This window comes from Phyllobates terribilis, unplaced genomic scaffold (genome assembly GCF_046119375.1).
Source record: "Phyllobates terribilis strain yellow unplaced genomic scaffold, ASM4611937v1 Scaffold_3__8_contigs__length_932513732, whole genome shotgun sequence".
Classification (NCBI taxonomy): domain Eukaryota; kingdom Metazoa; phylum Chordata; class Amphibia; order Anura; family Dendrobatidae; genus Phyllobates; species Phyllobates terribilis.
Window position 1 is genome coordinate 3,245,170 of NW_027362763.1, and position 27,785 is coordinate 3,272,954.

The following is a 27,785-nucleotide window of genomic DNA, read 5'->3' on the forward strand; positions in this document are numbered from 1 at the left end:
AGGGGACAGAGGACATCCCTGCCTTGTCCCATTGGTGATTGTGAAAGGTGATGAAAATGTTCTGATGCACCCCCTGGGCCTTGGGACACCCGAAGCCGGACCCTTTTTGGTGGATGCTGGTGGTTGTAGTCTTCGTGGCGGCGACCCGGTTCCGTGGCTCAGGGTGGTCAAACCAGTGGCGGAACTATTTATGTGGTTTTGATGTTTAAATGTCCGACTACGCCACCCGTGGATTGCGGTCAGAGTGAACTGCTGCTACAGGGCAGACTGCTGAGGCTGGTGTTGTGGGTGCAGCAGAGCGTAGCATAACTCCCCATGGGAGGAGTATAGCCTCAGGGCAGTGTATGCGGAGGATGGGGGTGATGGTGCAGGGCAGCAGCAGTAACGACACGGAGTCAGTGATGCAGTTCAGGGCCTTTACTCACAGTTCTTATTATCCAGACCACGTCTGCAGGTAACGGCTGCCCACGTCGTACTGTGCTCACCAGGTGAGGGGCTCAGACAACTCCCAGATAACTTTGGAGTGCTTCACAGGACTCCCTTTGTGTGTCCTTTGTCTGGCCTTTCTTACCAACACTTCTGTCCGGCTGCCTCGGGCCTCCTCTTGGTAAACTTGGCGCCAGTTTCCCTGACCCTATGTGGTGCCTTCCTAGCGGGTGTAGCGAGGGGCTGCGCCACATAAAATGTCAGAGCCTCCGGTTTCTAGCTGAGGGTCGTTTCCTGCCTCCACTAGTTCGGGGACCGGTCTCCCCCTTTCGCCTGACCCCTCCACGCAGGTGGATTCGGGCGTGCGGTGGCGACTCGCCCGTCCGCACCACTGGGATCCCTTCATTCCTCGTTCCTGGAGCCTTCTCCGCTCCTCCTCCTTCCTTCTCCCTCTTCCAGGCCTGGGCCTCTGTTAGTAGGCCTGCCTCCGGAGCAGAGCTCATGCAGAGCCCCTGCTCCCTGCCACTTCTGCTCAGACTTCTCTGCACTGAACTAAGATGGTGCCCACCTTTTATACTCCCTTCTCAATGCACCCAGGAACTGCTTCCTCCCTGCTCCTGCACTACAGGGTTCCCCTTCCTCAGTGTTCCCTCCCCCCACTCCAGCCAGGGACAGGGACTGTCGTGCCCATCTCAGGGGCATATTGGTCACCCTGCCCCACGGCAATGTGGTGTAATGCATGCAGGTGTCGGGTCCTGATCCACACTCCATCCTTACCTGAGAGTGAGATATCACACCTCTGGGTGAGGTGCAATACCTCTGTAGCAACCGAGCCCTCAGGGTGCTACAGTTCCATTTATCTTCAGCCTAGGTGACGTATTGTGATACAGGGCCGTGATTTTGGCTATAAAAGGGTCCCCTAGACCCCTACCCCAAGCTTTTTAAGAGAATCATATATGGCGTGCCAGGAGACTCTATGGAATGCTTTCTCAGCATCCAACGAGAGTATCTAATTACAAATTTTTAACTGCATCTAGCCCAGGAAATACTTTGTGCCTAGTAGCAGTGTCTGCTAGTCAGCGGATTATCCCGGCTGTTAAGCAAGCTACACCACCTGTAGTTTGGACACTTAATTTTTTCAAAGGAAATGCTTCGGGACCACGGGATACTCAGTGAAGAGCATCAGGAGGCACCCCAAGGCATAGGGGCTGGGACTGGCAGTAGGATGCCTTGCGGTGGACAGCCGAGCTCGATCCTTATAAAAGCTTTTTAATTGCAGCAGCTTTAGTGGACGCTACTGGAGCTGGAATTACGCGGCTGCTGGCATGAGACTTGCCCTCCAATAGATCCTGGTAAATGGATTTAAAGTGTATTCATTCAAATTAGAGAGACAATTTAAATTAAAAAGCTTAGAGCTGCCTCCACCACAGGGGGGCTCGCTCGACCCACCAGCAGACAGGCACCAGTATTGGGAGAGGGGGGCTGGCCATCAGGGTTCACCGCGGCTCTGGCACAAACCCGGCGACACGGAGGTGGCACGGGCAGGAGCGGACTGGCCGTGTCGGCTTCTCACTTTTTGGATTTTAGAAGGGCATGACATGCCTATATCTGTGTCTCCCCCTCCTTTTACTCCTCCACCTCTTGTATTTTCGCATGACTATATGTACTTGTCACTTTTCCATGTGTTTGTTATGTCTTCTGAGCAGTTTGTCAGCTTTTGGACACCTTTGAAGGTGTTTTCTATGTGTTTCTATGTGTTTTTGTTTGCCTGCCATTGGTTTTAATGGTGTTCGAAGGTGTTCGACGAACAGTTCGGCGAACACACGGGTGTTCGACGAACCGAACCGAACTCGAACACTACGGGGGTGGCTCAACACTACTCTTCAGTTGTTGATTAAACACTTTGTAGGGTTAGTCTCCAATATGAAAGCAATGTCAGGGTTGGCATTGGTGTTATGCTGGTGGGTGTAGTTGCTTTTAAAACAATAGGCCATAGTTTAATTCTTGAAGAACTCATTGTTTTTTTGCATTTGGTGGTGTTTGGAATCTTTTTCACTTTCTGTGCTAAGGCTTATGCTTTTATTTCTTTCTTGGTAACACTTTAGCTACCTTAGTGGGCAGAAAGCAAAGGTAATTGAGAGAATTTGTAGGCAGAGGTGGAAAAGCTACATAACTGATTCCAAAAACTCCTCTGTCTTTAGAGTTAGTGTTAAAAATGCCAAAAATGGCAGAGGTCTTTAGGGGGAATTTGGTGCTGGTGCTGACTCTTTGAAATCTGTTGGAGCTAAGGCTCATAGTGTACTTTCTTTCTTGGTAAGAGTTTAGTTACCTTATTGGCAAAAAAGTGAAAATAATTGAGAGAATTGTAAGAATTGGGGGAAAAGCTATATAGCTGATTCACAAGAATTCATCTTTGAGTTTTGGACAATGCTTTGCCTTGTTTTTAAACTTTTTAGTAATTGGCTCTTTCAAGACATATTCAATCCTCCTTTTTTAAGTAAAACTTTAGCAGATTTAACTGCCAAAATCCCAAACCAGTCAAGTGGGTTCATGCATTGGTGGTATAGTGGTGAGCATAGCTGCTTCCCAAGCAGTCGACCCGGGTTCGATTTCCAGCCAATGCAATACTTATGTAGTTTTATTTCTGGCATATCATACATTTTACAAACTATTTTGTAATGTTAGTGCAGAAAATGTAAAAAAAAAAAGCTGACCTTGTAAGCATTGGTGGTATAATGGTGAGCATAGCTGCCTTCCAAGCAGTTGACCCGGGTTCAATTCCCGGACAATACAAAACCCTGGTGTTTTATTTTTTCAGGCACGTCATACTTTTTACTAACAATTTTGTAGGGTTAGTGCAGAAAATGTGAAAAAAATGCTGGGTACCTTAAGCATTTTTGGTGTAGTGGTGAGCAAACCTGCCTTCCAAGCAGTTGACCTGCGATTGATTCCTGGTCAATGCAATACTTATGCGCGAGTTTTTTTCCTGGCACGTCTTACTTTTTACTAATAATTTCGTATTGTTAGTGCAGAAAATGTAAGAAAAAAACATGGCTTCTGTAAGTGTTGGTGGTATAGTGGTGAGAATCGCTGCCTTTCCATGTAGTTGACTTGTGTTCGATTCTCAGCCAACGCATGAATTGTTTTTGACATTTGGTGATGCTTTTAGTCTGTTTTAATTTTTCTTGTTAAGGCTCATGCTCTTCTTTCTTCTTAGAGTTTAGCAACCACGAAAATGAGAAAAAAATTGAAGAGAATATTTTTTAGATTTTTTTCAACTGTCTCATCTAACTGATCTTCTGCTCTTCAGTTGTTGATTAAATACTTGGTAGGGTTAGTCTCCAATACGAAAGAAATGTCAGGGATGGCATTGGTTTTATGCTGGTGGGTGTAGTTGCTTTTAAAACAATAGGCCATAGTTTAATTCTTGAAGAACTCATTGTTTTTTGCATTTGGTGGTGTTTGGAATCTTTTTCACTTTCTGTGCTAAGGCTTATGCTTTTATTTCTTTCTTGGTAACACTTTACCTACCTTAGTGGGCAGAAAGCAAAGCTAATTGAGAGAATTTGTAGGCAGAGGTGGAAAAGCTACATAACTGATTCCAAAAACTCCTCTGTCTTTAGAGTTAGTGTTAAAAATGCCAAAAATGGCAGAGGTCTTTAGGGGGAATTTGGTGCTGCTGTTGACTCTTTGTAATCTGTTTGAGCTAAGGCTCATAGTGTACTTTCTTTCTTGGTAAGAGTTTAGTTACCTTATTGGCAAAAAATGAAAATAATTGAGAGAATTGTAAGAATTGGTGGAAAAGCTCCATAGCTGATTCACAAGAATTCATCTTTGAGTTTTGGACAATGCTTTGCCTTGTTTTTAAACTTTTTAGTAATTGGCTCTTTCAAGACATATTCAGTCCTCGTTTTTCTAAGTAAAACTTTAGCAGATTTAACAGCCATAATCCCAAACCAGTCAAGTTGGTTCATGCATTGGTGGTATAGTGGTGAGCATAGCTGCTTCCCAAGCAGTTGACCCGGGTTCGATTCCCGGCCAATGCAATACTTATGTAGTTTTATTTCTGGCATATCATACATTTTACAAACAATTTTGTAATGTTAGTGCAGAAAATGTAAAAAAAAAAGCTGATCCTGTAAGCATTGGTGGTATAGTGGTGAGCATAGCTGCCTTACAAGCAGTTGACCCGGGTTTGATTCCCGGCCAATGCAAAACATGGGTGTGTTTTTTTTTCAGGCACGTCATAATTTTTACTAACAATTTTGTAGGGTTAGTGCAGAAAATGTTAAAAAAATGCTGGGTACCTTAAGCATTTTGGTATAGTGGTGAGCAAACCTGCCTTCCAAGCAGTTGACCTGCGATTGATTCCTGGTCAATGCAATACTTATGTGGGTTTTTTTTTCCTGGCACGTCTTACTCTTTACTAATAATTTTGTATTGTTAGTGCAGAAAATGTAAGAAAAAAACATGGCTTCTGTAAGTGTTGGTGGTATAGTGGTGAGCATAGCTGCCTTCCTAGCATTTGACCCGGGTTCGATTCCCGGCCAACGCATGAATTGTCTTTCACATTTGGTGATGCTTTTAGTCTGTTTTAATTTTTCGTGTTAAGGCTCATGCTCTTCTTTCTTCTTAGAGTTTAGCAACCACGAAAATGAGAAAAAAATTGAAGAGAATATTTCTTAGATTTTTTTCAACTGTCTCATCTAACTGATCTTCTGCTCTTCAGTTGTTGATTAAATACTTTGTAGGGTTAGTCTCCAATATGAAAGCAATGTCAGGGTTGGCATTGGTGTTATGCTGGTGGGTGTAGTTGCTTTTAAAACAATAGGCCATAGTTTAATTCTTGAAGAACTCATTGTTTTTTTGCATTTGGTGGTGTTTGGAATCTTTTTCACTTTCTGTGCTAAGGCTTATGCTTTTATTTCTTTCTTGGTAACACTTTAGCTACCTTAGTGGGCAGAAAGCAAAGCTAGTTGAGAGAATTTGTAGGCAGAGGTGGAAAAGCTACATAACTGATTCCAAAAACTCCTCTGTCTTTAGAGTTAGTGTTAAAAATGCCAAAAATGGCAGAGGTCTTTAGGGGGAATTTGGTGCTGCTGTTGACTCTTTGTAATCTGTTTGAGCTAAGGCTCATAGTGTACTTTCTTTCTTGGTAAGAGTTTAGTTACCTTATTGGCAAAAAAGTGAAAATAATTGAGAGAATTGTAAGAATTGGTGGAAAAGCTCCATAGCTGATTCAAAAGAATTCATCTTTGAGTTTTGGACAATGCTTTGCCTTGTTTTTAAACTTTTTAGTAATTGGCTCTTTCAAGACATATTCAGTCCTCCTTTTTCTAAGTAAAACTTTAGCAGATTTAACGGCCATAATCCCAAACCAGTCAAGTTGGTTCATGCATTGGTGGTATAGTGGTGAGCATATCTGCTTCCCAAGCAGTTGACCCGGGTTCGATTCCTGGCCAATGCAATACTTATGTAGTTTTATTTCTGGCATATCATATATTTTACAAACTATTTTGTAATGTTAGTGCAGAAAATGTAAAAAAAAAAGCTGATCCAGTAAGCATTGGTGGTATAGTGGTGAGCATAGCTGCCTTTCAAGCAGTTGACCCGGGTTCGATTCCTGGCCAATGCAAAACATAGGTGTGTTTTTTTTTCAGGCACGTCATAATTTTTACTAACAATTTTGCAGGGTTAGTGCAGAAAATGTGAAAAAAATGTTGGGTACCTTAAGCATTTTTGGTATAGTGGTGAGCAAACCTGCCTTCCAAGCAGTTGACCTGCGATTGATTCCTGGTCAATGCAATACTTATGTGGGTTTTTTTTCCTGGCACGTCTTACTTTTTACTAATAATTTTGTATTGTTAGTGCAGAAAATGTAAGAAAAAAAACCTAGCTTCTGTAAGTGTTGGTGGTATAGTGGTGAGCATAGCTGCCTTCCAAGCAGTTGACCTGGGTTCGATTCCTGGCCAACGCATGAATTGTTTTTGACATTTGGTGATGCTTTTAGTCTGTTTTAATTTTTCGTGTTAAGGCTCATGCTCTTCTTTCTTCTTAGAGTTTAGCAACCACGAAAATGAGAAAAAAATTGAAGAGAATATTTCTTAGATTTTTTTCAACTGTCTCATCTAACTGATCTTCTGCTCTTCAGTTGTTGATTAAATACTTTGTAGGGTTAGTCTCCAATATGAAAGCAATGTCAGGGTTGGCATTGGTGTTATGCTGGTGGGTGTAGTTGCTTTTAAAACAATAGGCCATAGTTTAATTCTTGAAGAACTCATTGTTTTTTTGCATTTGGTGGTGTTTGGAATCTTTTTCACTTTCTGTGCTAAGGCTTATGCTTTTATTTCTTTCTTGGTAACACTTTAGTTACCTTAGTGGGCAGAAAGCAAAGCTAATTGAGAGAATTTGTAGGCAGAGGTGGAAAAGCTAAATAACTGATTCCAAAAACTCCTCTGTCTTTAGAGTTAGTGTTAAAAATGCCAAACATGGCAGAGGTCATAGGGGAAATTTCGTGCTGCTGTTGACTCTTTGTAATCTGTTTGAGCTAATGCTCTTAGTGTACTTTCTTTCTTGGTAAGAGTTTAGTTACCTTATTGGCAAAAAAGTGAAAACAATTGAGAGAAATGTAAGAATTGGTGGAAAAGCTACATAACTGATTCACAAGAATTCATCTTTGAGTTTTGGACAATGCTTTGCCTTGTTTTTAAACTTTTTAGTAATTGGCTCTTTCAAGACATATTCAGTCCTCCTTTTTTAAGTAAAACTTTAGCAGAATTAACAGCCAAAATCCCAAACCAGTCAAGTTGGTTCATGGATTGGTGGTATAGTGGTGAGCATAGCTGCTTCCCAAGCAGTTGACTCGGGTTCAATTTCCAGCCAATGCAATACTTATGTAGTTTTATTTCTGGCATATCATACATTTTACAAACTATTTTGTAATGTTAGTGCAGAAAATGTAAAAAAAAAAGCTGACCCTGTAATCATTGGTGGTATAGTGGTGAGCATAGCTGCCTTCCAAGCAGTTGACCCAGGTTCTATTCCCGGCCAATATAAAACATTGGTGTTTTTTTTTTCAGGCACGTCATACTTTTTACTAACAATTTTGTAGGGTTAGTGCAGAAAATGTGAAAAAAATGCTGGGTACCTTAAGCATTTTTGGTATAGTGGTGAGCAAACCTGCCTTCCAAGCAGTTGACCTGCGATTGATTCCTGGTCAATGCAATACTTTTGTGGGTTTTTTTTTCCTGGCTAGTCTTACTTTTTACTAATAATTTTGTATTGTTAGTGCAGAAAATGTAAGAAAAAAACATGGCTTCTGTAAGTGTGGTGGTATAGTGGTGAGAATCGCTGCCTTCCAAGTAGTTGACCCAAGTTCGATTCTCAGCCAACGCATGAATTGCTTTTCACATTTGGTGATGCTTTTAGTCTGTTTTAGTTTTTCGTGTTCAGTCTCAGGCTCTTCTTTCTTCTTAGAGTTTAGCAACCACGAAAATGAGAAAAAAATTGAAGAGAATATTTCTTAGCTTTTTTTCAACTGTCTCATCTAACTGATCTTCTGCTCTTCAGTTGTTGATTAAACACTTTGTAGGGTTAGTCTCCAGTAGGAAAGCAATGTCAGGGTTGGCATTGGTGTTATGCTGGTGGGTGTAGTTTCTTTTAAAACAATAGGCAATAGTTTAATTCTTGAAGAACTCATTGTTTTTTTGCATTTGGTGGTGTTTGGACTCTTTTTCACGTTCTGTGCTAAGGCTTATGCTTTTATTTCTTTCTTGGTAACACTTTAGCTACCTTAGTTGGCAAAAAGCAAAGCTAATTGAGAGAATTTGTAGGCAGAGGTGGAAAAGCTACATAACTGATTCCAAAAACTCCTCTGTCTTTAGAGTTAGTGTTAAAAATGCCAAAAATGGCAGAGGTCTTTAGGGGTAATTTGGTGCTGGTGCTGACTCTTTGTAATCTGTTTGAGCTAAGGCTCATAGTGTACTTTCTTTCTTGGTAAGAGTTTAGATACCTTATTGGCAAAAAAGTGAAAATAATTGAGAGAAATGTAAGAATTGGTGGAAAAGCTACATAGCTGATTCACAAGAATTCATCTTTGAGTTTTGGACAATGCTTTGCCTTGTTTTTAAACTTTTTAGTAATTGGCTCTTTCAAGACATATTCAGTCCTCCTTTTTTAAGTAAAACTTTAGCAGATTTAACAGCCAAAATCCCAAACCAGTCAAGTGGGTTCAAGCATTGGTGGTATAGTGGTGAGCATAGCTGCTTCCCAAGCAGTTGACCCGGGTTCAATTTCCAGCCAATGCAATACTTATGTAGTTTTATTTCTGGCATATCATACATTTTACAAACTATTTTGTAATGTTAGTGCAGAAAATGTAAAAAAAAAAGCTGACCCTGTAAGCATTGGTGGTATAGTGGTGAGCATAGCTGCCTTCCAAGCAGTTGACCCTGGTTCAATTCCTGGCCAATGCAAAACATTTCTGTGTTTTTTTTTCAGGCACGTCATACTTTTTACTAACAATTTTGTAGGGTTAGTGCAGAAAATGTGAAAAAAATGCTGGGTACCTTAAGCATTTTTGGTATAGTGGTGAGCAAACCTGCCTTCCAAGCAGTTGACCTGCGATTGATTTCTGGTCAATGCAATACTTATGTGGGGTTTTTTTTCCTGGCACGTCTTACTTTTTACTAATAATTTCGTATTGTTAGTGCAGAAAATGTAAGAAAAAAAGATGGCTACTGTAAGTGTTGGTGGTATAGTGGTGAGAATCTCTGCCTTCCAAGTAGTTGACCCGAATTTGATTCTCAGCCAACGCATGAATTGTTTTTCACATTTGGTGATGCTTTTAGTCTGTTTTAATTTTTCATGTTAAGTCTCAGGCTCTTCTTTCTTCTTAGAGTTTAGCAACCACGAAAATGAGAAAAAAATTGAAGAGAATATTGCTTAGCTTTTTTTCAACTGTCTCATCTAACTGATCTTCTGCTCTTCAGTTGTTGATTAAACACTTTGTAGGGTTAGTCTCCAATATGAAAGCAATGTCAGGGTTGGCATTGGTGTTATGCTGGTGGGTGTAGTTGCTTTTAAAACAATAGGCCATAGTTTAATTCTTGAAGAACTCATTGTTTTTTTGCATTTGGTGGTGTTTGGACTCTTTTTCACTTTCTGTGCTAAGGCTTATGCTTTTATTTCTTTCTTGGTAACACTTTAGCTACCTTAGTTGGCAAAAAGCAAAGCTAATTGAGAGAATTTGTAGGCAGAGGTGGAAAAGCTACATAACCGATTCCAAAAACTCCTCTGTCTTTAGAGTTAGTGTTAAAAATGCCAAAAATGGCAGAGGTCTTTAGGGGTATTTTGGTGCTGGTGCTGACTCTTTGTAATCTTTTTGAGCTAAGGCTCATAGTGTACTTTCTTTCTTGGTAAGAGTTTAGTTACCTTATTGGCAAAAAAGTGAAAATAATTGAGAGAATTGTAAGAATTGGTGGAAAAGCTCCATAGCTGATTCACAAGAATTCATCTTTGAGTTTTGGACAATGCTTGCCTTGTTTTTAAACTTTTTAGTAATTGGCTCTTTCAAGACATATTCAGTCCTCCTTTTTTAAGTGAAACTTTAGCAGATTTAACAGCCATAGTTCCAAACCAGTCAAGTTGGTTCATGCATTGGTGGTATAGTGGTGAGTTATAGCTGCTTCCCAAGCAGTTGACCTGGGCTCGATTCCCAGCCAATGCAATACTTATGTAGTTTTATTTCTGGCATATCATACATTTTACAAACTATTTTGTAATGTTAGTGCAGAAAATGTAAAAAAAAAAGCTGATCCTGTAAGCATTGGTGGTATAGTAGTGAGCATAGCTGCCTTCCAAGCAGTTGACCCGGGTTCGATTACTGGGCAATACAAAACATCGGTGTTTTTTTTTTCAGGCACGTCATACTTTTTACTAACAATTTTGTAGGGTTAGTGCAGTAAATGTGAAAAAAATGCTGGGTACCTTAAGCATTTTTGTATAGTGGTGAGCATAGCTGCCTTCCAAGCAGTTAACCAGGGTTCGATTCCTGGCCAACGCATGAATTGTTTTTAACATTTGGTGATGCTTTTAGTCTGTTTTAATTTTTCGTGTTAAGGCTCATGCTCTTCTTTCTTCTTAGAGTTTAGCAACCACGAAAATGAGAAAAAAATTGAAGAGAATATTTCTTAGCTTTTTTTCAACTGTCTCATCTAACTGATCTTCTGCTCTTCAGTTGTTGATTAAATACTTTATAGGGTTAGTCTCCAATACGAAAACAATGTCAGGGTTGGCATTGGTGTTATGCTGTTTGGTGTAGTTGCTTTTAAAACAATAGGCCAAAGTTTAATTCTTGAAGAACTCATTGTTTTTTTGCATTTGGTGGTGTTTGGAATCTTTTTCACTTTCTGTGCTAAGGCTTATGCTTTTATTTCTTTCTTGGTAACACTTTAGCTACCTTAGTGGGCAGAAAGCAAAGCTAATTGAGAGAATTTGTAGGCAGAGGTGGAAAAGCTACATAACTGATTCCAAAAACTCCTCTGTCTTTAGAGTTAGTGTTTAAAATGCCAAAAATGGCAGAGGTCTTTAGGGGGAATTTGGTGCTGCTGTTGACTCTTTGTAATCTGTTTGAGCTAAGGCTCATAGTGCACTTTCTTTCTTGGTAAGAGTTTAGTTACCTTATTGGCAAAAAAGTGAAAATAATTGAGAGAAATGTAATAATTGGTGGAAAAGCTCCATAGCTGATTCACAAGAATTTATCTTTGAGTTTTGGACAATGCTTTTCCTTGTTTCTAAACTTTTTAGTAATTGGCTCTTTCAAGACATATTCAGTCCTCCTTTTTTTAAGTAAAACTTTAGCAGATTTAACAGCCATAATTCCAAACCAGTCAAGTTGGTTCATGCATTGGTGGTATAGTGGTGAGCATAGCTGCTTCCCAAGCAGTTGACCTGGATTCGAATCCCGGCCAATGCAATACTTATGTAGTTTTATTTCTGGCATATCATACATTTTACAAACTATTTTGTAATGTTAGTGCAGAAAATGTAAAAAAAAAAGCTGAACCTGTAAGCATTGGTGGTATAGTGGTGAGCATAGCTGCCTTCCAAGCAGTTGACCCGTGTTCAATTCCCAGCCAATACAAAACATCGGTGTTTTTTTTTTTCAGGCACGTCATACTTTTTACTAACAATTTTGTAGGGTTAGTGCAGAAAATGTGAAAAAAATGCTGGGTACCTTAAGCATTTTTGGTATAGTGGTGAGCAAACCTGCCTTCCAAGCAGTTGTCCTGCGATTGATTCCTGGTCAATGCAATACTTATGCGGGGTTTTTTTTCCTGGCACGTCTTACTTTTTACTAATAATTTCGTATTGTTAGTGCAGAAAATGTAAGAAAAAAACATGGCTTCGGTAAGTGTTGGTGGTATAGTGGTGAGAATCGCTGCCTTCCAAGTAGTTGACCCGAATTCGATTCTCAGCCAACGCATGAATAGTTTATCACATTTGGTGATGCTTTTAGTCTGTTTTAATTTTTCGTGTTAAGTCTCAGGCTCTTCTTTCTTCTTAGAGTTTAGCAACCACGAAAATGAGAAAAAAATTGAAGAGAATATTTCTTAGCTTTTTTTCAACTGTCTCATCTAACTGATCTTCTGCTCTTCAGTTGTTGATTAAACACTTTGTAGGGTTAGTCTCCAATATGAAAGCAATGTCAGGGTTGGCATTGGTGTTATGCTGGTGGGTGTAGTTGCTTTTAAAACAATAGGCCTTAGTTTAATTCTTGAAGAACTCATTGTTTTTTTGCATTTGGTGGTGTTTGGACTCTTTTTCACTTTCTGTGCTAAGGCTTATGCTTTTATTTCTTTCTTGGTAACACTTTAGCTACCTTAGTTGGCAAAAAGCAAAGCTAATTGAGAGAATTTGTAGGCAGAGGTGGAAAAGCTACATAACTGATTCCAAAAACTCCTCTGTCTTTAGAGTTAGTGTTAAAAATGCCAAAAATGGCAGAGGTCTTTAGGGGTAATTTGGTGCTGGTGCTGACTCTTTGTAATCTTTTTGAGCTAAGGCTCATAGTGTACTTTCTTTCTTGGTAAGAGTTTAGTTACCTTATTGGCAAAAAAGTGAAAATAATTGAGAGAATTGTAAGAATTGGTGGAAAAGCTCCATAGCTGATTCACAAGAATTCATCTTTGAGTTTTGGACAATGCTTTGCCTTGTTTTTAAACTTTTTAGTATTTGGCTCCTTCAAGGCATATTCAGTCCTCCTTTTTTTAAGTAAAACTTTAGCAGATTTAACAGCCATAATCCCAAACCAGTCAAGTTGGTTCATGCATTGGTGGTATAGTGGTGAGCATAGCTGCTTCCCAAGCAGTTGACTCGGGTTCGATTCCCAGCCAATGCAATACTTATGTAGTTTTATTTCTGGCATATCATACATTTTACAAACTATTTTGTTATGTTAGTGCAGAAAATGTAAAAAAAAAAGCTGACCCTGTAAGCATTGGTGGTATAGTGGTGAGCATAGCTGCCTTCCAAGCAATTGACCTGGGTTCAATTCCCAGCCAATACAAAACATCGGTGTTTTTTTTTTTCAGGCACGTCATACTTTTTACTAACCATTTTGTAGGGTTAGTGCAGAAAATGTGAAAAAAATGCTGGGTACCTTAAGCATTTTTGGTATAGTGGTGAGCAAACCTGCCTTCCAAGCAGTTTACCTGCGATTGATTCCTGGTCAATGCAATACTTATGCGGGGTTTTTTTTCCTGGCACGTCTTACTTTTTACTAATAATTTCGTATTGTTAGTGCAGAAAATGTAAGAAAAAAACATGGCTTCTGTAAGTGTTGGTGGTATAGTGGTGAGAATCGCTGCCTTCCAAGCACTTGACCCGGGTTCGATTTCTGGCCAACGCATGAATTGTTTTTCACATTTGGTGATGCTTTTAGTCTGTTTTAATTTTTCGTGTTAAGGCTCATGCTCTTCTTTCTTCTTAGAGTTTAGCAACCACGAAAATGAGAAAAAAATTGAAGAGAATATTTCTTAGCTTTTTTTCAACTGTCTCATCTAACTGATCTTCTGCTCTTCAGTTGTTGATTAAACACTTTGTAGGGTTAGTCTCCAATACGAAAGCAATGTCAGGGTTGCCATAGGTGTTATGCTGGTGGGTGTAGTTGCTTTTAAAACAATAGGCCATAGATTAATTCATTGAAGAACTCATTGTTTTTTTGCATTTGGTGGTGTTTGGAATCTTTTTCACTTTCTGTGCTAAGGCTTATGCTTTTATTTCTTTCTTGGTAACACTTTAGCTACCTTAGTGGGCAGAAATCAAAGCTTATTGAGAGAATTTGTAGGCAGAGGTGGAAAAGCTACATAACTGATTCCAAAAACTCCTCTGTCTTTAGAGTTAGTGTTAAAAATGCCAAAAATGGCAGAGGTCTTTAGGGGGAATTTGGTGCTGGTGCTGACTCTTTGTAATCTTTTTGAGCTAAGGCTCATAGTGTACTTTCTTTCTTGGTAAGAGTTTAGTTACCTTATTGGCAAAAAAGTGAAAATAATTGAGAGAATTGTAAGAATTGGTGGAAAAGCTCCATAGCTGATTCACAAGAATTCATCTTTGAGTTTTGGACAATGCTTTGCCTTGTTTTTAAACTTTTTAGTATTTGGCTCCTTCAAGGCATATTCAGTCCTCCTTTTTTTAAGTAAAACTTTAGCAGATTTAACAGCCATAATCCCAAACCAGTCAAGTTGGTTCATGCATTGGTGGTATAGTGGTGAGCATAGCTGCTTCCCAAGCAGTTGACCCGGGTTCGATTCCCAGCCAATGCAATACTTATGTAGTTTTATTTCTGGCATATCATACATTTTACAAACTATTTTGTAATGTTAGTGCAGAAAATGTAAAAAAAAAAGCTGACCCTGTAAGCATTGGTGGTATAGTGGTGAGCATAGCTGCCTTCCAAGCAGTTGACCCTGGTTCAATTCCCAGCCAATACAAAACATCGGTGTTTTTTTTTTTCAGGCACGTCATACTTTTTACTAACAATTTTTTAGGGTTAGTGCAGAAAATGTGAAAAAAATGCTGGGTACCTTAAGCATTTTTGGTATAGTGGTGAGCAAACCTGCCTTCCAAGCAGTTGACCTGCGATTGATTCCTGGTCAATGCAATAATTATGTGGGTTTTTTTTTCCTGGCACGTCTTACTTTTTACTAATAATTTCGTATTGTTAGTGCAGAAAATGTAAGAAAAAAACATAGCTTCTGTAAGTGTTGGTGGTATAGTGGTGAGAATCGTTGCTTTCCAAGTAGTTGACCCGAGTTTGATTCTCAGCCAACGCATGAATTGATTTTCACATTTGGTGATGCTTTTAGTCTGTTTTAATTTTTCGTGTTAAGTCTCAGGTTCTTCTTTCTTCTTAGAGTTTAGCAACCACGAAAATTAGAAAAAAATTGAAGAGAATATTTCTTAGCTTTTTTTCAACTGTCTCATCTAACTGATCTTCTGCTCTTCAGTTGTTGATTAAACACTTTGTAGGGTTAGTCTCCCATATGAAAGCATTGTCAGGGTTGGCATTGGTGTTATGCTGGTGGGTGTAGTTGCTTTTAAAACAATAGGCCATAGTTTAATTCTTGAAGAACTCATTGTTTTTTTGCATTTGGTGGTGTTTGGACTCTTTTTCACTTTCTGTGCTAAGGCTTATGCTTTTATTTCTTTCTTGGTAACACGTTAGCTACCTTAGTTGGCAAAAAGCCAAGCTAATTGAGAGAATTTGTAGGCAGAGGTGGAAAAGCTACATAACTGATTCCAAAAACTCCTCTGTCTTTAGAGTTAGTGTTAAAAATGCCAAAAATGGCAGAGGTCTTTAGGGGTAATTTGGTGCTGGTGCTGACTCTTTGTAATCTTTTTGAGCTAAGGCTCATAGTGTACTTTCTTTCTTGGTAAGAGTTTAGTTACCTTATTGCAAAAAAATAGTGAAAATTATTGAGTGAATTCTAAGAATTGGTGGAAAAGCTCCATAGCTGATTCACAAGAATTCATCTTTGAGTTTTGGACAATGCTTTGCCTTGTTTTTAAACTTTTTAGTAATTGGCTCTTTCAAGACATATTCAGTCCTCCTTTTTTAAGTAAAACTTTAGCAGATTTAACAGCCAAAATCCCAAACCAGTCAAGTGGGTTCATGCATTGGTGGTATAGTGGTGAGCACTGCTGCTTCCCAAGCAGTTGACCCAGGTTTGATTTCCAGCCAATGCAATACTTATGTAGTTTTATTTCTGGCATATCATACATTTTACAAACTATTTTGTAATGTTAGTGCAGAAAATGTAAAAAAAAAGCTGACACTATAAGCATTGGTGGTATAGTGGTGAGCATAGCTGCCTTCCAAGCAGTTGACCTGGGTTCAATTCCCGGCCAATACAAAACATCAGTGTTTTTTTTTTCAGGCACATCATACTTTTTACTAACAATTTTGTAGGGTTAGTGCAGAAAATGTGAAAAAAATGCTGGGTACCTTAAGCATTTTTGGTATAGTGGTGAGCAAACCTGCCTTCCAAGCAGTTGACCTGCGATTGATTCCTGGTCAAGGCAATACTTATGTGGGGTTTTTTTTCCTGGCACGTCTTACTTTTTACTAATAATTTCATATTGTTAGTGCAGAAAATGTAAGAAAAAAACATGGCTTCTGTAAGTATTGGTGGTATAGTGGTGAGAATCGCTGCCTTCCAAGTAGTTGACCCGAGTTTGATTCTCAGCCAACGTATGAATTGTTTTTCACATTTGGTGATGCTTTTAGTCTGTTTTAATTTTTCGTGTTAAGTCTCAGGCTCTTCTTTCTTCTTAGAGTTTAGCAACCACGAAAATGAGAAAAAAATTGAAGAGAATATTTCTTAGCTTTTTTTCAACTGTCTCATCTAACTGATCTTCTGCTCTTCAGTTGTTGATTAAACACTTTGTAGGGTTAGTCTCCAATATGAAAGCAATGTCAGGGTTGGCATTGGTGTTATGCTGGTGGGTGTAGTTGCTTTTAAAACAATAGGCCTTAGTTTAATTCTTGAAGAACTCATTGTTTTTTTGCATTTGGTGGTGTTTGGACTCTTTTTCACTTTCTGTGCTAAGGCTTATGCTTTTATTTCTTTCTTGGTAACACTTTAGCTACCTTAGTTGGCAAAAAGCAAAGCTAATTGAGAGAATTTGTAGGCAGAGGTGGAAAAGCTACATAACTGATTCCAAAAACTCCTCTGTCTTTAGAGTTAGTGTTAAAAATGCCAAAAATGGCAGAGGTCTTTAGGGGTAATTTGGTGCTGGTGCTGACTCTTTGTAATCTTTTTGAGCTAAGGCTCATAGTGTACTTTCTTTCTTGGTAAGAGTTTAGTTACCTTATTGGCAAAAAAGTGAAAATAATTGAGAGAATTGTAAGAATTGGTGGAAAAGCTCCATAGCTGATTCACAAGAATTCATCTTTGAGTTTTGGACAATGCTTTGCCTTGTTTTTAAACTTTTTAGTATTTGGCTCCTTCAAGGCATATTCAGTCCTCCTTTTTTTAAGTAAAACTTTAGCAGATTTAACAGCCATAATCCCAAACCAGTCAAGTTGGTTCATGCATTGGTGGTATAGTGGTGAGCATAGCTGCTTCCCAAGCAGTTGACTCGGGTTCGATTCCCAGCCAATGCAATACTTATGTAGTTTTATTTCTGGCATATCATACATTTTACAAACTATTTTGTTATGTTAGTGCAGAAAATGTAAAAAAAAAAGCTGACCCTGTAAGCATTGGTGGTATAGTGGTGAGCATAGCTGCCTTCCAAGCAATTGACCTGGGTTCAATTCCCAGCCAATACAAAACATCGGTGTTTTTTTTTTTCAGGCACGTCATACTTTTTACTAACCATTTTGTAGGGTTAGTGCAGAAAATGTGAAAAAAATGCTGGGTACCTTAAGCATTTTTGGTATAGTGGTGAGCAAACCTGCCTTCCAAGCAGTTTACCTGCGATTGATTCCTGGTCAATGCAATACTTATGCGGGGTTTTTTTTCCTGGCACGTCTTACTTTTTACTAATAATTTCGTATTGTTAGTGCAGAAAATGTAAGAAAAAAACATGGCTTCTGTAAGTTTTGGTGGTATAGTGGTGAGAATCGCTGCCTTCCAAGCACTTGACCCGGGTTCGATTTCTGGCCAACGCATGAATTGTTTTTCACATTTGGTGATGCTTTTAGTCTGTTTTAATTTTTCGTGTTAAGGCTCATGCTCTTCTTTCTTCTTAGAGTTTAGCAACCACGAAAATGAGAAAAAAATTGAAGAGAATATTTCTTAGCTTTTTTTCAACTGTCTCATCTAACTGATCTTCTGCTCTTCAGTTGTTGATTAAACACTTTGTAGGGTTAGTCTCCAATACGAAAGCAATGTCAGGGTTGCCATAGGTGTTATGCTGGTGGGTGTAGTTGCTTTTAAAACAATAGGCCATAGATTAATTCATTGAAGAACTCATTGTTTTTTTGCATTTGGTGGTGTTTGGAATCTTTTTCACTTTCTGTGCTAAGGCTTATGCTTTTATTTCTTTCTTGGTAACACTTTAGCTACCTTAGTGGGCAGAAATCAAAGCTTATTGAGAGAATTTGTAGGCAGAGGTGGAAAAGCTACATAACTGATTCCAAAAACTCCTCTGTCTTTAGAGTTAGTGTTAAAAATGCCAAAAATGGCAGAGGTCTTTAGGGGGAATTTGGTGCTGGTGCTGACTCTTTGTAATCTTTTTGAGCTAAGGCTCATAGTGTACTTTCTTTCTTGGTAAGAGTTTAGTTACCTTATTGGCAAAAAAGTGAAAATAATTGAGAGAATTGTAAGAATTGGTGGAAAAGCTCCATAGCTGATTCACAAGAATTCATCTTTGAGTTTTGGACAATGCTTTGCCTTGTTTTTAAACTTTTTAGTATTTGGCTCCTTCAAGGCATATTCAGTCCTCCTTTTTTTAAGTAAAACTTTAGCAGATTTAACAGCCATAATCCCAAACCAGTCAAGTTGGTTCATGCATTGGTGGTATAGTGGTGAGCATAGCTGCTTCCCAAGCAGTTGACCCGGGTTCGATTCCCAGCCAATGCAATACTTATGTAGTTTTATTTCTGGCATATCATACATTTTACAAACTATTTTGTAATGTTAGTGCAGAAAATGTAAAAAAAAAAGCTGACCCTGTAAGCATTGGTGGTATAGTGGTGAGCATAGCTGCCTTCCAAGCAGTTGACCCTGGTTCAATTCCCAGCCAATACAAAACATCGGTGTTTTTTTTTTTCAGGCACGTCATACTTTTTACTAACAATTTTTTAGGGTTAGTGCAGAAAATGTGAAAAAAATGCTGGGTACCTTAAGCATTTTTGGTATAGTGGTGAGCAAACCTGCCTTCCAAGCAGTTGACCTGCGATTGATTCCTGGTCAATGCAATAATTATGTGGGTTTTTTTTTCCTGGCACGTCTTACTTTTTACTAATAATTTCGTATTGTTAGTGCAGAAAATGTAAGAAAAAAACATAGCTTCTGTAAGTGTTGGTGGTATAGTGGTGAGAATCGTTGCTTTCCAAGTAGTTGACCCGAGTTTGATTCTCAGCCAACGCATGAATTGATTTTCACATTTGGTGATGCTTTTAGTCTGTTTTAATTTTTCGTGTTAAGTCTCAGGTTCTTCTTTCTTCTTAGAGTTTAGCAACCACGAAAATTAGAAAAAAATTGAAGAGAATATTTCTTAGCTTTTTTTCAACTGTCTCATCTAACTGATCTTCTGCTCTTCAGTTGTTGATTAAACACTTTGTAGGGTTAGTCTCCCATATGAAAGCATTGTCAGGGTTGGCATTGGTGTTATGCTGGTGGGTGTAGTTGCTTTTAAAACAATAGGCCATAGTTTAATTCTTGAAGAACTCATTGTTTTTTTGCATTTGGTGGTGTTTGGACTCTTTTTCACTTTCTGTGCTAAGGCTTATGCTTTTATTTCTTTCTTGGTAACACGTTAGCTACCTTAGTTGGCAAAAAGCCAAGCTAATTGAGAGAATTTGTAGGCAGAGGTGGAAAAGCTACATAACTGATTCCAAAAACTCCTCTGTCTTTAGAGTTAGTGTTAAAAATGCCAAAAATGGCAGAGGTCTTTAGGGGTAATTTGGTGCTGGTGCTGACTCTTTGTAATCTTTTTGAGCTAAGGCTCATAGTGTACTTTCTTTCTTGGTAAGAGTTTAGTTACCTTATTGCAAAAAAATAGTGAAAATTATTGAGTGAATTCTAAGAATTGGTGGAAAAGCTCCATAGCTGATTCACAAGAATTCATCTTTGAGTTTTGGACAATGCTTTGCCTTGTTTTTAAACTTTTTAGTAATTGGCTCTTTCAAGACATATTCAGTCCTCCTTTTTTAAGTAAAACTTTAGCAGATTTAACAGCCAAAATCCCAAACCAGTCAAGTGGGTTCATGCATTGGTGGTATAGTGGTGAGCACTGCTGCTTCCCAAGCAGTTGACCCAGGTTCGATTTCCAGCCAATGCAATACTTATGTAGTTTTATTTCTGGCATATCATACATTTTACAAACTATTTTGTAATGTTAGTGCAGAAAATGTAAAAAAAAAGCTGACACTATAAGCATTGGTGGTATAGTGGTGAGCATAGCTGCCTTCCAAGCAGTTGACCTGGGTTCAATTCCCGGCCAATACAAAACATCAGTGTTTTTTTTTTCAGGCACATCATACTTTTTACTAACAATTTTGTAGGGTTAGTGCAGAAAATGTGAAAAAAATGCTGGGTACCTTAAGCATTTTTGGTATAGTGGTGAGCAAACCTGCCTTCCAAGCAGTTGACCTGCGATTGATTCCTGGTCAAGGCAATACTTATGTGGGGTTTTTTTTCCTGGCACGTCTTACTTTTTACTAATAATTTCATATTGTTAGTGCAGAAAATGTAAGAAAAAAACATGGCTTCTGTAAGTATTGGTGGTATAGTGGTGAGAATCGCTGCCTTCCAAGTAGTTGACCCGAGTTTGATTCTCAGCCAACGTATGAATTGTTTTTCACATTTGGTGATGCTTTTAGTCTGTTTTAATTTTTCGTGTTAAGTCTCAGGCTCTTCTTTCTTCTTAGAGTTTAGCAACCACGAAAATGAGAAAAAAATTGAAGAGAATATTTCTTAGCTTTTTTTCAACTGTCTCATCTAACTGATCTTCTGCTCTTCAGTTGTTGATTAAACACTTTGTAGGGTTAGTCTCCAATATGAAAGCAATGTCAGGGTTGGCATTGGTGTTATGCTGGTGGGTGTAGTTGCTTTTAAAACAATAGGCCTTAGTTTAATTCTTGAAGAACTCATTGTTTTTTTGCATTTGGTGGTGTTTGGACTCTTTTTCACTTTCTGTGCTAAGGCTTATGCTTTTATTTCTTTCTTGGTAACACTTTAGCTACCTTAGTTGGCAAAAAGCAAAGCTAATTGAGAGAATTTGTAGGCAGAGGTGGAAAAGCTACATAACTGATTCCAAAAACTCCTCTGTCTTTAGAGTTAGTGTTAAAAATGCCAAAAATGGCAGAGGTCTTTAGGGGTAATTTGGTGCTGGTGCTGACTCTTTGTAATCTTTTTGAGCTAAGGCTCATAGTGTACTTTCTTTCTTGGTAAGAGTTTAGTTACCTTATTGGCAAAAAAGTGAAAATAATTGAGAGAATTGTAAGAATTGGTGGAAAAGCTCCATAGCTGATTCACAAGAATTCATCTTTGAGTTTTGGACAATGCTTTGCCTTGTTTTTAAACTTTTTAGTATTTGGCTCCTTCAAGGCATATTCAGTCCTCCTTTTTTTAAGTAAAACTTTAGCAGATTTAACAGCCATAATCCCAAACCAGTCAAGTTGGTTCATGCATTGGTGGTATAGTGGTGAGCATAGCTGCTTCCCAAGCAGTTGACTCGGGTTCGATTCCCAGCCAATGCAATACTTATGTAGTTTTATTTCTGGCATATCATACATTTTACAAACTATTTTGTTATGTTAGTGCAGAAAATGTAAAAAAAAAAGCTGACCCTGTAAGCATTGGTGGTATAGTGGTGAGCATAGCTGCCTTCCAAGCAATTGACCTGGGTTCAATTCCCAGCCAATACAAAACATCGGTGTTTTTTTTTTTCAGGCACGTCATACTTTTTACTAACCATTTTGTAGGGTTAGTGCAGAAAATGTGAAAAAAATGCTGGGTACCTTAAGCATTTTTGGTATAGTGGTGAGCAAACCTGCCTTCCAAGCAGTTTACCTGCGATTGATTCCTGGTCAATGCAATACTTATGCGGGGTTTTTTTTCCTGGCACGTCTTACTTTTTACTAATAATTTCGTATTGTTAGTGCAGAAAATGTAAGAAAAAAACATGGCTTCTGTAAGTTTTGGTGGTATAGTGGTGAGAATCGCTGCCTTCCAAGCACTTGACCCGGGTTCGATTTCTGGCCAACGCATGAATTGTTTTTCACATTTGGTGATGCTTTTAGTCTGTTTTAATTTTTCGTGTTAAGGCTCATGCTCTTCTTTCTTCTTAGAGTTTAGCAACCACGAAAATGAGAAAAAAATTGAAGAGAATATTTCTTAGCTTTTTTTCAACTGTCTCATCTAACTGATCTTCTGCTCTTCAGTTGTTGATTAAACACTTTGTAGGGTTAGTCTCCAATACGAAAGCAATGTCAGGGTTGCCATAGGTGTTATGCTGGTGGGTGTAGTTGCTTTTAAAACAATAGGCCATAGATTAATTCATTGAAGAACTCATTGTTTTTTTGCATTTGGTGGTGTTTGGAATCTTTTTCACTTTCTGTGCTAAGGCTTATGCTTTTATTTCTTTCTTGGTAACACTTTAGCTACCTTAGTGGGCAGAAATCAAAGCTTATTGAGAGAATTTGTAGGCAGAGGTGGAAAAGCTACATAACTGATTCCAAAAACTCCTCTGTCTTTAGAGTTAGTGTTAAAAATGCCAAAAATGGCAGAGGTCTTTAGGGGGAATTTGGTGCTGGTGCTGACTCTTTGTAATCTTTTTGAGCTAAGGCTCATAGTGTACTTTCTTTCTTGGTAAGAGTTTAGTTACCTTATTGGCAAAAAAGTGAAAATAATTGAGAGAATTGTAAGAATTGGTGGAAAAGCTCCATAGCTGATTCACAAGAATTCATCTTTGAGTTTTGGACAATGCTTTGCCTTGTTTTTAAACTTTTTAGTATTTGGCTCCTTCAAGGCATATTCAGTCCTCCTTTTTTTAAGTAAAACTTTAGCAGATTTAACAGCCATAATCCCAAACCAGTCAAGTTGGTTCATGCATTGGTGGTATAGTGGTGAGCATAGCTGCTTCCCAAGCAGTTGACCCGGGTTCGATTCCCAGCCAATGCAATACTTATGTAGTTTTATTTCTGGCATATCATACATTTTACAAACTATTTTGTAATGTTAGTGCAGAAAATGTAAAAAAAAAAGCTGACCCTGTAAGCATTGGTGGTATAGTGGTGAGCATAGCTGCCTTCCAAGCAGTTGACCCTGGTTCAATTCCCAGCCAATACAAAACATCGGTGTTTTTTTTTTTCAGGCACGTCATACTTTTTACTAACAATTTTTTAGGGTTAGTGCAGAAAATGTGAAAAAAATGCTGGGTACCTTAAGCATTTTTGGTATAGTGGTGAGCAAACCTGCCTTCCAAGCAGTTGACCTGCGATTGATTCCTGGTCAATGCAATAATTATGTGGGTTTTTTTTTCCTGGCACGTCTTACTTTTTACTAATAATTTCGTATTGTTAGTGCAGAAAATGTAAGAAAAAAACATAGCTTCTGTAAGTGTTGGTGGTATAGTGGTGAGAATCGTTGCTTTCCAAGTAGTTGACCCGAGTTTGATTCTCAGCCAACGCATGAATTGATTTTCACATTTGGTGATGCTTTTAGTCTGTTTTAATTTTTCGTGTTAAGTCTCAGGTTCTTCTTTCTTCTTAGAGTTTAGCAACCACGAAAATTAGAAAAAAATTGAAGAGAATATTTCTTAGCTTTTTTTCAACTGTCTCATCTAACTGATCTTCTGCTCTTCAGTTGTTGATTAAACACTTTGTAGGGTTAGTCTCCCATATAAAAGCATTGTCAGGGTTGGCATTGGTGTTATGCTGGTGGGTGTAGTTGCTTTTAAAACAATAGGCCATAGTTTAATTCTTGAAGAACTCATTGTTTTTTTGCATTTGGTGGTGTTTGGACTCTTTTTCACTTTCTGTGCTAAGGCTTATGCTTTTATTTCTTTCTTGGTAACACTTTAGCTACCTTAGTGGGCAAAAAGCAAAGCTAATTGAGAGAATTTGTAGGCAGAGGTGGAAAAGCTACATAACTGATTCCAAAAACTCCTCTGTCTTTAGAATTAGTGTTAAAAATGGCAGAGGTCTTTAGGGGTAATTTGGCGCTGGTGCTGACTCTTTGTAATCTTTTTGAGCTAAGGCTCATAGTGTACTTTCTTTCTTGGTAAGAGTTTAGTTACCTTATTGGCAAAAAAGTGAAAATAATTGAGAGAATTGTAAGAATTGGCGGAAAAGCTCCATAGCTGATTCACAAGAATTCATCTTTGAGTTTTGGACAATGCTTTGCCTTGTTTTTAAACTTTTTAGTATTTGGCTCTTTCAAGACATATTCAGTCCTCTTTTTTTAAGTAAAACTTTAGCAGATTTAACAGCCATAATCCCAAACCAGTCAAGTTTGTTCATGCATTGGTGGTATAGTGGTGAGCATAGCTGCTTCCCAAGCAGTTGGCCCGGGTTCGATTCCCAGCCAATGCAATACTTATGTAGTTTTATTTCTGGCATATCATACATTTTACAAACTATTTTGTAATGTTAGTGCAGAAAATGTAAAAAAAAAAGCTGATCCTGTAAGCATTGGTGGTATAGTGGTTAGCATAGCTGCCTTCCAAGCAGTTGACCCGGGTTTGATTCCTGGCCAATGCAAAACATGGGTGTGTTTTTTTTTCAGGCACGTCATAATTTTTACTAACAATTTTGAAGGGTTAGTGCAGAAAATGTGAAAAAAATGCTGGGTACCTTAAGCATTTTTGGTATAGTGGTGAGCAAACCTGCCTTCCAAGCAGTTGACCTGCGATTAATTCCTGGTCAATGCAATACTTATATGGGTTTTTTTTTCCTGGCACGTCTTACTTTTTACTAATAATTTCGTATTGTTAGTGCAGAAAATGTAAGAAAAAAACATGGCTTCTGTAAGTGTTGGTGGTATAGTGGTGAGAATCGCTGCCTTCCAAGTAATTGACCCGGGTTTGATTCCTGGCCAACGCATGAATTGTTTTTCACATTTGGTGATGCTTTTAGTCTGTTTTAATTATTCGTGTTAAGTGTCAGGCTCTTCTTTCTTCTTAGAGTTTAGCAACCACGAAAATGAGAAAAAAATTGAAGAGAATATTTATTAGATTTTTTTCAACTGTCTCATCTAACTGATCTTCTACTCTTCAGTAGAGATGAGCGTTGTTCTACTCGAACTGTTCGCCAATCTCAAATTCGAGCTGTTTTGGGCGGTGTTCGAGCCGTTCGGCGAACACGAACAATTTGAGAAAAATTCGGCTGTTCGAGGTTATGTTCGATAACTGTTCATGCACCAAAATCATAACTGGATTTTTTCTCAGTAATGATGAAAATTAATGTTAATACGCAGTTTGAGTGTACAGCGGGGTGGGGGGAGGGGCAGGGGATGGATCTCTGCAGGAACAATGAAGATCTCCATTTTTTTTTCTCTTTCCCGCATTTGCAGTGGGGAGGTGCAATCTGTCAGCCCATCAGCAGCGCACACACGGAGCGAAGTGCTTTTTTTCACACAAGCAAGGGCATGTGTCATTGGCAGTGTATGTCACATGTCCTTGCCCTATAAGACCAAGCCATTTTCCCCGTCGCCACCATTTTCTCACTGCTGCAGCTGCGTGTTAGACGGCACCGCTGTTGCTGTGTGCACTATACCTTGTTAATTTCAAGCCAATTTTCGCACAAATATACAGATAGCTTGGGAGTAGGGAATAGTTGTGATTGCAGTCCTTTTAAGGACTAGGTTACAGCATTTCCTACGACTTTTATCAGGCAGGTCTGTGCTCTTAAATAGATAGATTGTGGGAGTAAAGACTAATTGTAATTGGAGTCCTTTTCAGGACTAGGTTACATCAGTTCCTATCAGTTTTTGCCAGGCAGGTCTGTGCCAGTGCTGTGCAAGTTTTTTTCACAGCATTTGGCTGAATCTAGCAAAGCTAATCCTTCTTGGCCTATTGCAGAGTGTGTTAGTCAGTGGAGTAGCCTATCTGTGTTGCAAGATATACCACCTGTGTATAGAATACCAATTTTTTTACTGCACCTAGTGAAGTAAAATCTTTTGGGCATAGCATCATTCTATTAGTCCATCTATACTGACCTCCATCAGGTTGCAAATTGAATATAATTTTTTTCTGCATCTAGCTCTGAAAAAATTTTGGGCTTCTAGCTGTGTGTGGGACTTGTTGTATTAGTCCATCTATACTGACCTCCATCAGGTTGCAAACTGCATATATTTTTTTCTTCATCTACCTCTGAAAAAATATTGGGCTTCTAGCTGTGTGTGGGACTTGTTCTATTAATCCATCTATACAGACCTCCATCAGGTTGCAAACTGAATATATTTTTTCTGCATCTACCTCTGAAAAAATATTGGGCTTCTAGCTGTGTGTGGGACTTGTTCTATTAATCCATCTATACAGACCTCCATCAGGTTGCAAACTGAATATATTTTTTTCTGCATCTACCTCTGAAAAAATATTGGGCTTCTAGCTGTGTGTGGGACTTGTTCTATTAATCCATCTATACAGACTTCCATCAGGTTGCAAACTGAATATATTTTTTTCTGCATCTACCTCTGAAAAAATATTGGGCTTCTAGCTGTGTGTGGGACTTGTTCTATTAATCCATCTATACAGACCTCCATCAGGTTGCAAACTGAATATTTTTTTTTCTGCATCTACCTCTGAAAAAATATTGGGCTTCTAGCTGTGTGTGGGACTTGTTCTATTAAACCATCTATACAGACCTCCATCAGGTTGCAAACTGAATATATTTTTTTCTGCGTCTACCTCTGAAAAAATATTGGGCTTCTAGCTGTGTGTGGGACTTGTTGTATTAGTCCATCTATACTGACCTCCATCAGGTTGCAAACTGAATATATTTTTTTCTGCATCTACCTCTGAAAAAATATTGGGCTTCTAGCTGTGTGTGGGACTTGTTCTATTAATCCATCTATACAGACCTCCATCAGGTTGCAAACTGAATATATTTTTTTCTGCATCTACCTCTGAAAAAATATTGGGCTTCAAGCTGTGTGTGGGACTTGTTCTATTAATCCATCTATACAGACCTCCATCAGGTTGCAAACTGAATATATTTTTTTCTGCATCTACCTCTGAAAAAATATTGGGCTTCTAGCTGTGTGTGGGACTTGTTCTATTAATCCATCTATACAGACCTCCATCAGGTTGCAAACTGAATATATTTTTTTCTGCATCTACCTCTGAAAAAATATTGGGCTTCTAGCTGTGTGTGGGACTTGTTCTATTAATCCATCTATACAGACCTCCATCAGGTTGCAAACTGAATATATTTTTTTCTGCATCTACCTCTGAAAAAATATTGTTCTTCTAGCTGTGTGTGGGACTTGTTGTATTAGTCCATCTATACTGACCTCCATCAGGTTGCAAACTGAATATATTTTTTTCTGCATCTACCTCTGAAAAAATATTGGGCTTCTAGCTGTGTGTGGGACTTGTTCTATTAATCCATCTATACAGACCTCCGTCAGGTTGCAAACTGAATATATTTTTTTCTGCATCTACCTCTGAAAAAATATTGGGCTTCTAGCTGTGTGTGGGACTTGTTCTATTAATCCATCTATACAGACCTCCATCAGGTTGCAAACTGAATATTTTTTTTTCTGCATCTACCTCTGAAAAAATATTGGGCTTCTAGCTGTGTGTGGGACTTGTTCTATTAATCCATCTATACAGACCTCCATCAGGTTGCAAACTGAATATATTTTTTTCTGCATCTACCTCTGAAAAAATATTGGGCTTCTAGCTGTGTGTGGGACTTGTTCTATTAATCCATCTATACAGACCTCCATCAGGTTGCAAACTGAATATATTTTTTTCTGCATCTACCTCTGAAAAAATATTGGGCTTCTAGCTGTGTGTGGGACTTGTTCTATTAATCCATCTATACAGACCTCCATCAGGTTGCAAACTGAATATATTTTTTTCTGCATCTACCTCTGAAAAAATATTGGGCTTCTAGCTGTGTGTGGGACTTGTTCTATTAATCCATCTATACAGACCTCCATCAGGTTGCAAACTGAATATAT

At 38.5% G+C, this 27,785-nt stretch overlaps 12 non-coding genes across 12 annotated transcripts; all 12 read left to right on the forward strand.

Annotated features, from left to right (window-relative positions):
* The first annotated feature begins 4,400 nt into the window (after window positions 1-4,400).
* Window positions 4,401-4,472, forward strand: TRNAG-CCC (transfer RNA glycine (anticodon CCC)). The gene has a single exon. It is a non-coding gene; the product is annotated as a tRNA-Gly (tRNA).
* Window positions 4,473-4,568: 96 nt separating this feature from the next.
* On the forward strand, window positions 4,569-4,640 carry TRNAV-UAC (transfer RNA valine (anticodon UAC)). Its single transcript has one exon. It is a non-coding gene; the product is annotated as a tRNA-Val (tRNA).
* A 1,181-nt stretch (window positions 4,641-5,821) lies between these two features.
* Window positions 5,822-5,893, forward strand: TRNAG-CCC (transfer RNA glycine (anticodon CCC)). The gene has a single exon. It is a non-coding gene; the product is annotated as a tRNA-Gly (tRNA).
* Window positions 5,894-5,989: 96 nt separating this feature from the next.
* On the forward strand, window positions 5,990-6,061 carry TRNAE-UUC (transfer RNA glutamic acid (anticodon UUC)). The gene has a single exon. It is a non-coding gene; the product is annotated as a tRNA-Glu (tRNA).
* A 2,767-nt stretch (window positions 6,062-8,828) lies between these two features.
* Window positions 8,829-8,900, forward strand: TRNAG-UCC (transfer RNA glycine (anticodon UCC)). Its single transcript has one exon. It is a non-coding gene; the product is annotated as a tRNA-Gly (tRNA).
* Window positions 8,901-11,329: 2,429 nt separating this feature from the next.
* On the forward strand, window positions 11,330-11,401 carry TRNAG-CCC (transfer RNA glycine (anticodon CCC)). The gene has a single exon. It is a non-coding gene; the product is annotated as a tRNA-Gly (tRNA).
* A 2,773-nt stretch (window positions 11,402-14,174) lies between these two features.
* Window positions 14,175-14,246, forward strand: TRNAG-CCC (transfer RNA glycine (anticodon CCC)). The gene has a single exon. It is a non-coding gene; the product is annotated as a tRNA-Gly (tRNA).
* Window positions 14,247-15,764: 1,518 nt separating this feature from the next.
* TRNAG-UCC (transfer RNA glycine (anticodon UCC)) lies at window positions 15,765-15,836 on the forward strand. The gene has a single exon. It is a non-coding gene; the product is annotated as a tRNA-Gly (tRNA).
* Window positions 15,837-18,440: 2,604 nt separating this feature from the next.
* On the forward strand, window positions 18,441-18,512 carry TRNAG-CCC (transfer RNA glycine (anticodon CCC)). Its single transcript has one exon. It is a non-coding gene; the product is annotated as a tRNA-Gly (tRNA).
* Window positions 18,513-20,030: 1,518 nt separating this feature from the next.
* TRNAG-UCC (transfer RNA glycine (anticodon UCC)) lies at window positions 20,031-20,102 on the forward strand. The gene has a single exon. It is a non-coding gene; the product is annotated as a tRNA-Gly (tRNA).
* Window positions 20,103-22,706: 2,604 nt separating this feature from the next.
* TRNAG-CCC (transfer RNA glycine (anticodon CCC)) lies at window positions 22,707-22,778 on the forward strand. The gene has a single exon. It is a non-coding gene; the product is annotated as a tRNA-Gly (tRNA).
* Window positions 22,779-24,118: 1,340 nt separating this feature from the next.
* TRNAG-CCC (transfer RNA glycine (anticodon CCC)) lies at window positions 24,119-24,190 on the forward strand. The gene has a single exon. It is a non-coding gene; the product is annotated as a tRNA-Gly (tRNA).
* Window positions 24,191-27,785: the final 3,595 nt, after the last annotated feature.